The 16,440-nt window shown below is 43.8% G+C and overlaps 2 long non-coding RNA genes and 1 pseudogene across 6 annotated transcripts; 1 reads left to right on the forward strand and 2 right to left on the reverse strand.

The window, feature by feature from the left end:
• Window positions 1-4,504: 4,504 nt before the first annotated feature.
• Window positions 4,505-11,381, reverse strand: LOC123072179 (uncharacterized). 4 transcript variants are annotated; one of them, XR_006434885.1, is made up of 6 exons: window positions 11,229-11,381; window positions 10,770-11,109; window positions 6,851-6,989; window positions 6,727-6,787; window positions 6,479-6,579; window positions 4,505-5,894 (listed from the first exon to the last, which is right to left on the reverse strand). It is a non-coding gene; the product is annotated as an uncharacterized lncRNA (long non-coding RNA). The 4 variants fall into 4 exon arrangements; XR_006434886.1 differs by having other exon boundaries at window positions 6,479-6,573; window positions 6,727-6,989; XR_006434883.1 differs by having other exon boundaries at window positions 6,727-6,989.
• On the forward strand, window positions 6,983-10,559 carry LOC123072178 (uncharacterized). Of its 2 annotated transcripts, none has more exons than XR_006434882.1 (5): window positions 6,983-8,145; window positions 8,923-9,134; window positions 9,257-9,491; window positions 9,726-9,798; window positions 9,875-10,559. It is a non-coding gene; the product is annotated as an uncharacterized lncRNA (long non-coding RNA). The 2 variants fall into 2 exon arrangements; XR_006434881.1 differs by having other exon boundaries at window positions 10,247-10,559.
• A 3,292-nt stretch (window positions 11,382-14,673) lies between the features above and the next one.
• LOC123066334 (BTB/POZ and MATH domain-containing protein 1-like) lies at window positions 14,674-16,137 on the reverse strand (annotated as a pseudogene).
• Between the last annotated feature and the right edge of the window lie 303 nt (window positions 16,138-16,440).

The following is a 16,440-nucleotide window of genomic DNA, read 5'->3' on the forward strand; positions in this document are numbered from 1 at the left end:
GGTAAAGCCCTCGAACACATCTACCTCGATAGAGTACTTTCTTCGTGACTTGATCCTTGATCAAAAAGAAGAAAGGATGAAACTCAAGGAAGACATGGTTATCAATGGCAATTCTATGAACAGAAAGAAGATTCTTATGGGCACTTGCAAGATTTTCCTAAGGTGTATTTTGCGATGAGGCGTATGTATAACTGAATGACCAACATGACTGATCCTCATACCTGCACCATCGGCAGTGTGAATCTGATTCTTGCCGTGGTACTTTTCACAGAGAGTCACTTTTTCCAGCTCACCAGTGAGATGGTTGGTGGCGCCGCTGTCGAGGTACCAATTGGTGTCGACGCTGTAGGAGCCATTTGTCGCCGCCGTGACCTTTTCATCATCTTGAGAATCTTCCTCGTCCTAGTCATAGTGATACCAGCAATCCCTAACAATGTGACCAGGTTTACCGCAGATCTGGCACCGCGGAGCATCGGGACTGGTCCTGCCAGAGCCGCCACCGCGGCGACCTTTGTTGCCAGATCGGCTGCCTTCGCCGCCACGAGTGAGGCGTGCACCACCTGACCTCTCCAGCAACGCCGCGAGCGCCTCCATCGCTGGGTCGGGCAAATCACCGAATACCTTGCGGATGAGGTGGGCACAAACCAGCCGGTGTACAGGCCCTGCGTGGCCGGAACGCCGGAAAAGTTGCCCGGACGGCGGCGGAAAGGCTGCCTTGGCGAAACCTCTTCTTTTTCCGGCGGGGAATGATCTATCTAGCTGTGGTGTGCGGTGGACGGCGCCGGGATCGACAGTGCGGCGGCCAAGCGCGCGCGGGGGGGGGGGGGGGGGGGGTTGGAAGCGAATCTGGACGGGTGGCTTGACTTTTCGCCTGGCTATGCGGCCCCAGGTGCGCTTTTCCCTTGCGTCGGAGTCCCCGAGCACCCCCAGTGCGTCGGGTTCGGCCTGCGATCGCCGGGGCGCAAAAACTGGCCGAGTCGGCGGAATTCAGCGTCCTGGAGGCGCAACTGGGGCGTTTTTTCGGCACCGGTGCGGAAAAAACGCCTAGGGAGGGCCTGTTGGGGGCGCTACTAGAGATGCTCTTAGAAGTGGTACCCGTGGGGCCAAACGACTCCAACTGTTGGATTCGGCTAACTTGGAGCTGTACTTCTAGGCTCAAATTACACGTATTGGTACTTTTGGCTCCAGATGACTCGGAGCGGTGCATGTGGGGCAAAACAACTCATATTGGTACTTGTAGGCCCAAAATACATGTGTTGGTACTTCTGGGTCCAGATGACTCGGAACAGTACATGTCGGGATAAACAACTCATATAATGGTACTTATGGTATTTACGGGCCCAGATGACTCAAAGTGGTACATATGGCCCAAGGAGCATGAAGTGGTACATGTGGATTCAAACGAGTCATAATAGTACTTCTGGGTCTGAAAGACTCATGCTTGTACTTAAGGGGCGGGCCCGAATGACTCGGAGTGGTACTTGTGGATCCGGAAGACTCATACTAGTACTTGTGAGTGAGTCACAGTGGTACTTCTAAATCCAAATGAGTCATACTAGACTTTTGAGTCCAAATGACTTAATTAAAGTGGTACTTGTGAGGCCAAACGACTCCAACTGTTGAGTCTGGTTAACTTGGAGTTGTACATATAGGTCCGAAATACATGCACTGCTACTTGTTGGTCCAGAAGATCAGAGTGGTACATGTGGGCAGAACAAATCATATTGTTACATATGGGCCCAGATGACTCGGGGAGGTACATCTAGGCCCAAATGACTCATACCGGTACTTTTGGGTCCGGAAGCTCATGCTAGCACTTATGGGGGAAGGGATGACCCGGAGTAGTCCTTGTGGGTGAGAGGACTCATACTGATACTTACGGGTCCTTATGACTCCAAGTAGTACTTGTAGGTCCAAACGACTCATAGTAGTACATGTGGGTCCAGATCACTTGAAGTGGTGCATATGGGTCCAAATGACTCTAATTTGAAGTGGTACATGTGGGTTGAGATCTCTCTATTGTATAGGGAACAATACCAGGGTTGATTAAAAACATAGATTGGAGAGTGCTTTTTTTCTGTAATTGTTGATTTTGGAAAAAGGAAAGGTTTGGGTGATGATGTTTGGAAACAAAAAACATGAAGTCAAACCAAACAAAGGCAATTCCCGATGATGAAGTTTGTACCAAAAAAACGAAAGTGGTCTAGAACGAGCAACCAGGAGTATAAACAGTAGTGTCATACAAATGTTTTCCCATGTGGTCATTAATTTAGTTTGTAAGCAACTTTTTTGGTGTTATTTATCCAGTACATAGTGTCCTGATTTAATTATCTGTATTCATGGGCCTCTTTACATTAAAATGGTATCTTGTACTCAATCTTTGGTCAGATATCAAATATGCTACCCACATACTGTCCAATAGAGCTACAAAATGATGGAAAAAACATATTTTGAAACATTGTCAGAAGTTCTTGTTAGAGAAAATTGTTTCACATGGTATCTTTCCGTGAACTGAACATCATAATCTATTAAGTGATTTGATCCAGAACAGTTTGTCAGTTGGTTTGTTTATTCTTGATCACGTACTCCTTCACTGCATAATTTTCTCTTCTCCATACTTTGTATGGTTATTACATAGAAAATTACTGTATAATGGAGGGGAACAATTGGAAAGGATTCAGTGATCTTATGGCATATTCAGCCGTCATCTTGACAAAAAAATCCTGTTTGTCGACCATCCACAAGTACTGTCAGGGCCTAGGTACATTACAAATCCTCTCTCCGGCCGGCTGTACTACCCGGATGTGGGCAACGCTCCGGCGCCACTGGACAAAGCAGCTGCTCGACGAGCGGAGGTGGAGGAGTAGGGGACGAGCTGAGAGGCGTGTGCATCGCCAACGCCGGCTGCTGTAGGCGCGATCCGCGCCATGCTTTTAGCCACGTGGTTGAGGGAGAGGACGGCGCCGGAGGTGGAGAAGGAGGAGGCATGCGCCACGTTAACTATGGCTGCCGTGGCCGCCGCATACACCGACAGTGACGCTATCGCTGGAGGTGGAGAAGGCGGAGGCGGAGGTGTGCGCCTCGCCAACTAGGGCCACGGGCTAAGCCGGTCAGCGCCGCGCCGTTGGCAGCTTGGGCGAGGGAGAGGCCGTGCCGCCGCCGGAGGTGGAGACGAGGGGACGAGTGGGCAGGCTACGAATGGATTAGGGCAAAACGCTTAGGTTAGGTCGTTCATTTTTCCAGCCAGGAGAAAAGAAAAAGAAAAAGAAAAAGAAAATACTCTCACGAGAAAATCATAAACATAGCTGGGGATTGCCCCTTTTACCCCTCAAACGGAGGTACTCCACCTGTTTCCAAGTTGGTACTCCGTGGAACTGATGCTGGAGTACCAGATCACACAGATCGTTGGATTAAGGAAAACGAATTTAGTTGGTTGGGGAGCTGAAATAGGATAGCAAAGTGCAAGAAATGAACACCAAGTTCGAGTAGGGTGATTGACACTAACTGTCACATAGGTGACATAGCGTAATCTAGTGGGGGAATGGAATGTATTGGAAATTCGATTCATAGGGACATAAAGAATATTAGCCCTTAGATGAGCAATGAAACTTGCGACCACTGAACAAAGAGCTACTCTTGATGAGCGGACCATTAGGGCTCTATGTTTTCAACTCCGTGTGATTCAGCCAAGACGACATTACCCTAGATTTCACCACACAAGTGGCATATGAGTGGATCGAATTGTCCAACTCTCTTATGACCTACATGAATACCACACGACAACACATATATGTTTCCTTCGGTGCCCTCACAGCTCCTATAGTATCACCCCACCCACATCACAAATTGATGCGCAACTTCTTTACGTGTGTTGGTAATCACTCATGGTGGATGCCCAGTCCTTGAGATGGAACAATCAAGAAGACGGTGGCCCTGAAAGATCTGGTCTTTGGATTGGACTCTCGTGGCATGCTCTTTGCTATGCACTTGGCACCACATTTTAGTACAGAATGTGGCAGTTCTTATAATAATGATCAGGTAAGCTGTGGTTGTCCCTTCTCGTCAGTTTCAGAGCTCTTTCAAATTTCTCAATGTATTCGCTCACTATTTCAATTTGAATGACATGAAAATTCTTCACACTGTCGCAAATAGAACTTTCTGCAAATCTGTCTCCTAGATATCTGCAGAATCTGTGCCAAGGATGAGTTTGAGAATTAAAGGTTGTGCCTCTCCACCACTGGACTACAGTTCCTTTCAGATAAGAGGCATCAAATTCAGTTCTTTGCTCAAGAGGTGTTATAGCAGTGTCAAAGTATTGTTCAATTATTTGTATCCAGTGTTGAGTATCTTCTCCAGCAAATTCATGTATGTTGAGCTTAGCTGGTTTAAAACTGACAATTCCTCTTCTTGTTTCATGAGGGCTATTGCTCCCGTGCCTCTTGTTTTTGTTGCTAGTCTCAACAGCTGGAGCAGAAACACCAAGAAAGAACAGACTTCTTTTGCATGTTAAAAACAATTTAATGAGTCTAATCCTGCCTAACTTATAGTGCAGGAAGCAAAGATTGCATACAATATCTGAACTCAGCCACGTCCTATAACATCGTGGTTGCATACAAGCTACATACAATAGGATACTTTGACCCATAAGAAGAACTAGCGAATAGTGCGCGGCGGCACGCCGCGCCACATGGACTAATTAACTATTTAGATTTTTTGTAATATTTGGTAAGTACGACCCAAAACTTCTCTGTGGCGAAGAAGTTCATACAAGAACAGTAACCAGGCTGACGAACAACACCTTCTGGAACACCTGTGAGGCTGTGACTGCTGTGCTGCGAGCAAGCATGACAGAAAGATCGCTACATAGGGTGGTTTGTATACTGACTTGAGAATAATAACAAATAATATATTTCAAATTAAAAAGAGTTAAAAAAGCATGTACGTAACAAAATAGTTTGCTGTCAACAATAATAAAATAAAGCATATATATAAGAGGGGGGAGCAATATACTTGAATAATAAGCAGCTCCTGAACCAATTGTCAGGCAGGAAGTAACAATAGCAGCTCACAACCTATATAAAGAGAAGAGCCATCAGTAAAAGTTGACAAAAAAAAAACTATGTGCACTAATGCTAGAAGTACTTCTCTTGACTAATACAACTAAAAGCTCGATTTGACAATCTATAAACAAAGTCACATAGGTAATATTGTTTCATAATGCTTTATAGTATGTAATAAACTGAAGCACATAATTAAGAACACTAATTAAAAATGTTGTTTCAAAATACAACGGACAATGGATACACGCACACACACATAAACATTGAATTAGTCAATGTTAGAGATGAAGAGAGAAGAGAATATTTACCGCGAGATAACTTGCACAATAGGCCAGTTCGTCAACCAAACTATACTTCAAAAATGATCATCAGTGGAAGTACTTGACAAAAACTAAGCATTAATCAAAAACTGTCCTTTAATTTTATAGTATAGTTACAATGAGGCTTCTCAGTTGGCACTTCATATAAACTGCAGCACCCCTCTTGGTAGGAAATACAATGGAATATAAAAGTATGGGCAATAATTTGAAATGTACAAATGCACGGAAGCAATTTTTCAGCACTTCTATTTACAGAAGAGACAGGGAATATGCTTCTCCAATTCAATGTAGTCAAAAGTCAATTGGGCTCACAATCTAGATGTACAACATATTGTTCCTACACAAAGTACAATGTAAAATGACGCCTATCCACAAATCAAACTCAATACAGTTAAGTCTTAATTCTTCAGCATTAACACCTCAAGCACAATATTTCAAGATTAAGAAACACATCCATATGATGACATCGCGCAAACAGGAGATAAACGCCCATCACAATTTGTCCGGATCTTGGCTGTTAAAACAGAAATGAAGACATGAGCCATTGGCACTCCGAAAGCTTCCATATAAAGAACATAAACATGAGCCAAATGAAGGAATTAATGCTGAGTTTTCAAAAATACAATGAATTGATTTTTCTTTTAGATTGCTTCTAGCAAGAACATTTCAATTGTAGAGAAAGCATAGAGAAACAGTGCTATTTCAAGGATAGAACTACATAACAAGTCAAGCAAGATCTGGTTGATATGACACATATTATCGATTTTAGTAATGTACTGCCAGAAAGAAGTAAACCTGACATAGTGTGCAAGTTACCAGCTATAACAGAGACATAAAATGTGGCAATGCAGCCCTAACAAACATATTTTTCTGTGAGACACATGTTTAGTAGGAACAATAGTAGGAAAATGAGGGTTTGTTTCAGAAGAGCTATATACCAAATTATGGTCTGAAAATAAGCTCAACAACCCTTCCATTTATTTTTGGGTTAAAGGGAGCTTTATTGCATCAAATCAGTGTTCTAGTTACAATCATCCAACATACTAAAAGAAATAAAGGTGGAGCCTGGCCAAGCTGAACTTCAGAAAGATTGTCCACCTGTGCAACCCTGTTTTGTTCGCTTTGAATTTTCACAAAACGGTGATCGTCCAGAAAATTGCGCACGGTGCAGACTTCTCCATGCAATTTTAGCACTACATCTTATAAAAATCAAAGTAATGTCAGGAATAGCAAATATGTACTTCTAATAAATTCATAAAATTCGAAAGAATATCACATAAGTTTTCTTGGAATTCATACCAGAAGCGATGGAGAAGAAAGAGTCTTGAGTATGATTGGGAACTTACAGGAGAAACGGTGGACAGAGGGTGGGCCACACGCCAACAGGAGCTGTGCTATCTCTTTTTCCTGCAAAAAGATGACAGTTTTGTTAATGTTTTGGTTGTAAATTATGGGATAATCTAAGCATACCGAGTTGCTGAACTATGCCGTATCTGGCAAGGGCCGCAATCTGACGGGGGCCCAGCAGCCCAGCCCTGTATTCTTCTCTGTATTTTCACAGCAAAAACTGGAGCAGGACAAACCTTTACAGCTACATATCAGACTACACCTGCACAAAACAATCAATGCAAGCTAAATCAAAACATAATAGGAGTCCTACAAGTACATTTTGGGCATCCCTCGCCAAAGTTGTACCCAATATGCGCCACCAATGACTACATCTTACTCAGCGGGGGTGAAGAATTAGCATAAATTAATTGACACACTTTTCAGATTGTGACATGAGATCCTTATGTACCCAAGACTGAAAACAACCAGAAAAAACTTTCAAGAAGCAACAATAGTATTTTTGTTCGGTGAAACGTTAGTTAGTACTAAGAACAAAAAGTCATCATTGTCATTGTTTGTCTAGAACATCAGTACATAGAAGCTTGTTAATCTGAAGATTGTATGCTGAACTCACCGATTGCAAGGAAGAGGGAGTCGGACACGGATGGCTTGTTGAAGGCATGGATGCGGGAAGCTGATGGTGCCGGTCTGCCGGACACCGATGCCCAAATCATAGTATACGTGGGTCTCGATTCTTGAACACCTCCGCGCAGTCGAGGAGCCCCGGTGTTCGGCCAAGCGCGGAAGCTCTTGCGTGTGATGAAATAGTCGCCCAGCTGCGGGGAAGATCTATTATTCTTGATGCTACTTTGGTTCTCCGGCCCCACGCATCCAGCAGGTCGGCTGTTTCATCATCTCCTCCCTTCACGTGCTCCCGTGCACTGCGTTTTGATTTTCGGCCGAAAAAAATGAATTTCGGCCGAATTTCGGCCGTCTCGCTAGGGCCCGATATATGGGCCTATCGGCCGAATAATTTGGCCCAGTTTGAATTTTTTTTGCCCGGCCCAGCTTCGAGAGCCTTCCAGTTAGGCTTCCGCTGAGACAAAACCACGAACCCACGCTACCTAACCCTAAATCGCTCTTTCCCTGTCCGTCCTCCTGTGTGCGGCGCCGCCGCTGCGCACATCTCAGGCGAGTGCTTCCAACCATCTCCTTGCCCTCCTCCACATCTCCGGCCAAGGCGCTCACTTCTCCGACCCTCCTCCACATCTCCTCGCCTCCACCCATCCACTTCCTGTCCTTTGTTTCTCCAAGACTGCAGTATGGTGCTCGGCGGCTGCGACAACGGAGCTGATGGTGCGCCAGCCGACCAGTTGAACGGAGGCAGTAGCAAGGGGCAGCGGCAACAGCCTAGAGGGCGGAGGTTGATTGGCAAGGTACGAATTTTCTTGATGCCTTTATATCCTCCTACTTAAGCAACAATTTGTCTCATCCCTGGTACTTGCATGCAGTTTTAATTCTTCAACAATTTCAGATCGATGTTACTTTGTTTCTTAGTTATAATCTGTACTGCGATGTACTTGTGTTCCTTTAGATTAAGGAGAGCCCCCTGGTAAATGGCTTGGCAAATGCATATATCATACGGGGGTAAGAAAAGTTGAGTCTTGTTAAGTTGAACACAGTAGTGTAATTATTAATCTGAAATATACATGTATCTTGTAGTCACCATGGATGCTCTAGATCTGGTAATATTCGTTTTGGTCCAACAGAAAAGTGGATTACAAACCTTGTTATGAACATCCTAAAATATATAATTGTTCCATATATTTGTGCAGTGTGCTTATTTTTGAGCTGTTGAGATCATGCTTGTGCGCAACATTATTTTTTTTCTCAAGAACAGTTTAATTTCAACAGAAAAGTAGATGTTGACCGATGATTAATTTCAATCTTCAGCGGTACCATTAAGTGGTGGTTCTAGAACTAAGCATCATTCTATCTTTCTCAAGAACAGATTACAGTTTGTGACTTGTATGTTTGGCAAACTAGAGCATCGAGTTGTATATAAATTACTTACTTCCTTAGTATCTAAACTAGAGCATCGGGTTGTATAATTTTTTGTTTATTATTAATATGAGGACAACCTAGTAAGCATTTCTTCCTTAGTTACCTAATCTTCATAACTGACCGGTGTTCTTTTGTCATTTGATTTTCAGGTAATGGAACTGCAAATAGGAGTGGCAGCGGCAACCATGATGCAAGTGCAAGTGGTTCCCAAATATCTTGGAAAACTATTTGGTATTTGTTCGTAAATTGGTTGAAGTTTTTTGGTGTGAGTAGACATAACAGTGCATTGCGCTGTTCATGTAGTGAGATGAGGATGATCACAATTCAGAGTATTTGGATCTATCCGTCATATTTCTATATGGTAAGGCATATATCTCGATCTTATTGGTGCACATTTCTAGAGTATTTGCTTGGTATGCAGCCAGATTACTATGCTTTGCTTGTTCACACGATGCAAATTGAATATTGTTATTGATTTGCTAGGTTCAATTAAAGTGAGAGTGAGGATAATGATGGGGTGAGTGAGGACAAGGAAGATGATCCATCAATGCAAGATCAGCAAGAGGCACAAATGCAAGTGGAAAAAGAGACGCAAATTCAAGTGGAAATGGACGCACCACCAAACGATGGCAATTTGGAGACCCGTAGATCTGTACGGCTTGTCAAGAAGAAGACCAAGGACGTCAACAGCATATACTTGTTGCTTAGAAATCTGCGGGTAAGTCTCTTTTTAGTGTTTTATCATTCATGATAATTGCTTAGAATATTTTAGTGACTTGGAGCTGCTAGTTACTTAGATGTATGCACTTTCTATCTATGCCTAGCCTCATTGACATGTTAAGCGATGTATTTATATTATCCTGAAATGTTACCACTTGACTATTGTTGCACTAGACACTTCCCTGTTAGTCCTACATGCATCCTGATCCTTTCTCTGTTTTCTCTGAACCAGAAATGCCACATGGAGAACTAAGGATATCAAGAAGCTTTTGGATGTATGCAAGCTTGGAGCTGCTGTTTTATAGGTATGTTAACCACTATATTTATCCTTCAATATTTTTGAGCTTATGCATGATTTTTGATTCACATTTTTCACCATAGATTTTCCTTCCGTATGACAATTGACAAATGTCTAGTCCAAGCCAACAGCAGGTTGTTTGTGTCTATGTTGCTTTCTTTGTATCCTTACGAGTTTTGTTGTGCCGGAGTACAAACTATAAATTAGAATTCATCATTCTAGTATATGGAGGCATTTAACCTTTGCTCCTGAAGCTTTTTTGTGAATAAAAAACTATATTGCTGCAGTAGATTTGTTATTTGATTCATGAGCATGCATGACATTTGACTATTGTTCTACTAGCTACTTACTTGTCCTGTTAATCCATTATATTTTTTGTTGCACAAAGTGGTAGAAGATAATTCCGATGCAGAACTACCTCCATCCTGACCCTTGCTTTGTTTTCTCTAAACCAGAAATGACATGTGTAGAAATAGAATAACCAAGGATATAAAGAAGCTTTTGGATATAGGCAAGCTTGGAGCTGCTGTTTCAATGTCATGCTTTAATGGTTGTCTTTTGGAGCTGTTGTTTCTATCTGTAATCCTTTTAAGTCTGTTGGCTGTACCGGACTATTTAAAGTCTGAACTACGCTGTGATGGTTGAACTGATGCTGGACTGTTAAGGGTTATGTTGGAGGCAACTTTATAACTAATGTGTGCCTGTTATGTTGGACAGATGCAGTTTTATTAATCCCTAGAGCTTATTTGCTGAAGTTTATATGATCAATCCTGATGGTTGTTGTGCTGCTATGATTAGGCTTTGTTTTATTTCGAATTTTGTTCGAATTTCGGCCAAATTTCGGTCGAATTTTGGTCAATTTTTCAAATTTTGATTTTGCAATTTCGCCCGAGAATTTGCCGAAAAATTTAAAATTCCCGAAATTCGTCCATTTCGGCCAAGGACGAAAAAAAACACAAACCGAAATTCAAAACACACCTCGCCTCGGCTCATCTCACCGCGGCAAGGATGCGACATATACGCAGTTTGCCATGTCCATCTCGGCCGCCATGGACAGCAGCAATGGGAGCAAGGCCAACCTCGCTCGGTGACGAACGCCTCCAGGCAGCGGAACCATAAAAGCCACGGATGATCGTCCGGGGCGTCCGGAGGCAAGAACGTTGAAGCCCCGCTGTGCCTCCACCCAACCTCTCGCAACGGCTGTGACCTCCCAATGGCTGTCCACCTCCATGGGGCGAGCCGGATAGGTTAGCCAGCAGTGAAAATTGGCCACCTCCCGCCGCGCGCATAGTCTGTTGCCGGCCAAGTGCGGCCCTATCTGGAACGAAGGCAAAAAAAGAAAAATCGTAAGAGGATAGAAAGGCATCAGGAAGAGCCGAGTAAGGCCAGTAGCGCAGACGGCTGGCTTGCGAATTTTTTGGATGGTGAACACCTTACTTCGGTCGTGACCTCCATGAGCACCTTCCGTGTGCCGTCTCTCCTGTGTGCACCACCACCTCGGACGCACGGAAGGAGACGATCGAGGGTTCTGGCAGGCACTGGCCGTCGGCGAGGTAGGGCGTAGACGGGATTTGGGAGACGCTGGGAAGCAGCTGTGAGGTAGGATGTCGAAGGGGAAGCCCTTTTATAGGGCTATACATACCGGCAGTATAGCGGTAGCACGCGGCAGATGGTGGAAGGGCAGCGAAGTACTCAGCGACGGGTGTTGCTCGCCAGAATCGACGGGAGCCTTCCAGGACCGACGAAGCCAAAATATCTCTATCTAGGAAGAGGACAAAATAGTAAACAAAGCTCACCGGAAAAGCCCAGAAAGATGGCTGCTACATATAAAATCTAAACGTGTCGATGAAAGAACTCACGAGTCAACGTACGTGTAACTCAGCCCAAATCTACCTAAAGCAACAACCGCCACGTCTCCCTAAAACAAAACATCCGCCACGTCAAAATGGCACGTGCAAAACGGCCAACCAGATGAATAAAGAAAACACGTCCTGGAATTGATCCACACACGCGTCGCAGGAAAAAAAGGGAGTAACCACCACGCGGAAGTCGCTCCCTGCATGTTCCCCGGTAACAAGTGTCAATTTTTGGAGGCCGTAAAAAAAATTCCGGAAAAACCAGGTAAATGAATCCCTTACGGGCCTAGTATTCTCAATACTGAATCATCATTGTTTCTAATACAAACTAACTAACCCAGCTGTCAAAAAAAAAACTAACCAACCCTGTTTACAGGAAATACATATGATTGTGGAGATAGATGGCAGCTAGAGTATTAGTGCTTATAGCCCGACTCCACTTAGCATAACGGGAGCAGCTCTGCAGCTAGTGCATTTCAACGGGAACAACAAAACTGAACTTGGAGCTGAAAAATCAAGAAAAAAGAACTGATTCCTTTTGCACATTTACAACATTTTAAGGTGTCTAGTCGTGCCTAACTCAGCCAGATCCTGGACAAGGTGGTGCAATTTGAGGACCCTAAATCAGTAAATCTTACAAGCCACAATAAGATACACAAGAATTGCTTAACTTGACCAAAAGAAAAATATTGAATCATCATTGCAACTTTGCATGGAATGGAAAGAGGGGAGCCTGTACTTTTTGACCGAGAAGCAAGTGAAAACTACGAGGAACGGCGGACGAAAATAGTAAGTTGTAATTTTTCTTGCATTATGGTGTGGTATTTCAGTTAAATTGCATCATCTCACGGATAGTAAAAAAAAAGAAAAGGAACTATTTCTGATCAGGCCGCTCCGGTGATGAAGGTGAACACACCCCTGCAGCAGCATGCCAGCACAGTGTATACCACTATACCAGAGCTATGTTCGAGAAGTTTGGTGAGGTCATGTATGAAGGTGGACTAGTGGAAGAAGTTGAGAAAGGTGTAAAATACTTGGTACATAGGTATCATCCAGAAAGACATGACAAATGGTGCCGGGTTGTGTATGCTATTGCTGTCATGGATAAAGGTGCAGAGGTGTCGTGTGAGTGTGGTAATTTTGAACATATGGGGCTTCTGTGCTGTCATGTTCTCAAGGTACACTCTGACTACAAACGCACATATATCAGCATTAGAAACAGATTGTTTTAACAGAATTTGTCTAATTTATGGACAGGTACTTCACCTTCATGGGTTTCACTGAGATCCCTGCAAAGCATATAATGAAGAGGTGGTGGAGAAAGGATGTGCTGCCAGAACATCTAACACATCTGCAGAGGGACCAAATATCAGTGAATTCCATAATTTTTCGACACTCAGACCTGTACAAGCACGCTATGGAAGTTGTAAGGCTTGGCGATGCCAACACATCAGCATATGAAAAAGCCAAGAAAATGTGTTGAAGTCAGCTATGCAAGAGCTAACACCTATAGCTGTTGTACAAGATGGGATGGGCCTAGAAGACAAGGTAAAAGAAGCAAGGCAGTGCAGAAAGAACGAACTCTTTTGAAAGGGCCTGGCTGTGAGTATGGAAGCGACATAGAGGGGAGTGGTGTCGGCAATTTGTTAGGTCTAACGGCTCCTGAGCGCAAGCGCAAACCTGGACGGCCCACCAACAGCAGAGATAAACCTCCCTATGATGATTGAGGAGCAAAGTACAAGATGCATAAAACTATTGCGAAGACAAATGCTGACAGGGGCTGCGGGACAAGTAAGCGAACACGCTTTTGCAGCATATGCCGAGAACCACGGCACGAGCACAACTTGTCCGCAACGCGGAGACATTCCTCCGAAGCAGAGAAAGGAAGCTAAGTGTACAAGAGAAAACTGGGATGTGATGTTTCTCAGCCTAAGCTCAAGTGAGCTCGGGTGAAACAGTAAATTCAGAAGAAAAAAATCACAAAATTCTGAATATTTTTGTAGCAAACATTTACAAATGGATGCTTGCAAAATTTCGTCATGAAACATTTTTTATGGATGCTAGAGGATTACTGCTTATAACCTGACTCTACTTAGCATAGCAGAAAAGCTCTGCAGCTAGTGCATTTCAACAGGAACACACACTCTTTATTTCTAGTACTGCAAAACTGAACTTGGTGCTGAAAAATCAAGAAAAAATAACTGATTTCTTTTGCACATTTACAACATTTTAAGGTGTCTCTAGTCGTGCCTAACTTAACCAGATCCTGGACAAGGTGGTGCAATTCGAGGATCCTAAACCTTACAAGCTACAATAAGGTACACAAGAATGGCTTAACTTGACCGAAAGAAAAATATTTAATCATCATTGCAACTTTGCATGGAATGGAAAGAGGGAAGCCTGTACTTTTACACAGTAACTGTAAATGCATGAATTTGCTGTCTGCAGAATACAGGAAAGAAAGTTCAGATCTGTACCCACAGTTCCAGACCAAACGCGTAAGTGCATGAGTAACTGAATACTCCTTGGTGGATTTGAGTCAAGGACTGAGATTTATTCGAAACCTGATTTGCAGTAGGCATCCAAAGCATTCAATGAAAAGAAAAACAGTAGGCGTCCAAAGAAATTGCAAGCCTGGTGAATATCAGTCAATATGGCTACTTGATAACAAAGTTATTGCTAAATAATGGGAAAATAAGCACATAGCAAAGCACTAACATAACAGAGGCAAACATATGCATAGTTCTGCGTGCATTTAGGATAAATTTAGTAATATGCCAGGAAAAAAAATCCTAATTAGAAAATGTAAAAGATGTCAAATACTATCATTGGCAAATGAGCATCGTGAATTAAATAATTGTAAACATGGCCATAACTTTAGAATAGTTGTGTGGCAAATAATCCCTCGTGTTAGAGGCAACTCCTGATCAGAGATGCACTGATCCATGTTCTTTCCATAGATGCTTTCCAGTACTAAGATAGCTACCTGATATCCAAGTACTTCCTGATAAATTGATAAAGATTCAGACATGCAAGGAAACACCAAAACAGAAACAAAGTGACAGTGCTATAATACAATTTCCATCTTCTTCGAAAGTTAGGATAGGTAGTCTGATAGTACTAGGAATCTAAGATAACTGCGGATAATAAGTCTTCAAACCAAACCAGGGAGCTAAGCACCATTCCTAGTACAAGAAAACCATTTCAATCCCTGGGACTATATAACTGCTAAAGAAACAACAACCACTAAACGAGGGCGGACATGGCAATCAGATTCTTAATAACTGAGGGGCAGCTCCTGCTCAGATGATCGAAGCCGTCGCTGTCTAACAAAGCCCTAAGATTTGCCGGGAAGCGAAGAAAATTTAAGCATGCCTTCTTTAGGCCCTCACAGTGGTGCTGCTCAGCTAACGTCAGGATGGTCGCTATTGTGGCTGCGTTGATGAACTTGCATAGCTTTTCCTCGCAAATACTCTTCAGCCTCTCCATGTTATACCTGTCCGCCGCAACAAGCAGATGCTGGTACATGACATCTTCATCTTCCTTTTCTGTCACCGGTAAGGAGTCGGTATACGCAAAACAGAGCAACGCCTTGAACACCTCTGCCTCCATTTCATCTCTGTGCACCACACCTGCGGCATCGCCCTCCTTCATGCCACCAAAGAGCTCAGCACTGAAGACTGGCGATCGGGCAGCGGTGTGCTGCGAACGTGTGACCACCAACCTCGAAGACTACGTCGGCACCCTTCTCAGTGTTGAGGAGATCTCCGAGGTGCTGGTGCAGGTCAGATGGGGCCACAGTGACAAATGCTGGAGGAGTCTCTTCGAGCAAATCCTCTGCGCGGTAGTCGCCTATGACAATGATATCGCACCTGATGGTGAAGGAATCGTCCTTGAGATGCTCTGACTTCTCCAGGTCTGCCCTCTTGATGAATGTCGCGACTCCCCAGCCCTGCTGAGAACTGTAGCTGTTTACTGTTGATATCAGCGAAGGAGCTTGGTTCGTTTCCTCATCCGCAAAACTGAATTTTTGTTGCGCCTTCACCGCCGTGGCAACACTGGCATCAAGATTAAGGAACACAGATATGTATTCTGCGTACTCTGGTTTCTGGCCGTTGGGATAGTACTCAATGTGCCATCGATGTCCCCCAAGGGTGAAAGGGCGGGACTTTATCCTCTCTCCGGTGGGGACGCCCTTGGTGCGGGAGTAGCCATCGACCTTGAGAAGGTGGTACCCGCTCACCGTGGAGGCAACGATGGCGGAGGCAGATCGGGACGGCTTGCCGGCGGCGGCCGACATGGTAGACCTACTCCGGGAAATGTGGAGTTGATAACCCTCCTCCGCCTTGCTTGGAAAAACTCTCCTCCGCCCTCGCCAGCACGGATTGATGGGTGATTGCTGCGGAAGTGTTGCTGATCTGCTAGGGTTTAGGGCACAATGGGGGCGGATGGAGGAGGAGCAAGAAGGGGGAACGAAATAAGGAGATGAAACAGAGGTGATTTTTCGAGAGTATAGAAAAAGAGCTTTTTTTTTGAGTAAATATAGAAAAAGAGCTACAGCCCAAAGTACCAGTGACTCCCACCAAACCCACAGTTCCTATTTGTACCCGGCCCAGCAAGAACAAAAGCTCGAACTTATCAGATTTGTTTTTTTTACCCCTAAAAAAATTGATTTTGTTTCCCCCCTTTTTTGTTAATTTATTTTCAAATTCATTTTATCCACTTTTCCTTTTGTTTCTTTTTCATGGCTCTTCATTTTTTGGGGGTTTCGAAATTCCTTTTTGTCTTCTCTA

Source organism: Triticum aestivum, chromosome 3B (assembly GCF_018294505.1).
Source record: "Triticum aestivum cultivar Chinese Spring chromosome 3B, IWGSC CS RefSeq v2.1, whole genome shotgun sequence".
In the NCBI taxonomy this organism is placed as follows: Eukaryota; Viridiplantae; Streptophyta; class Magnoliopsida; order Poales; family Poaceae; genus Triticum; species Triticum aestivum.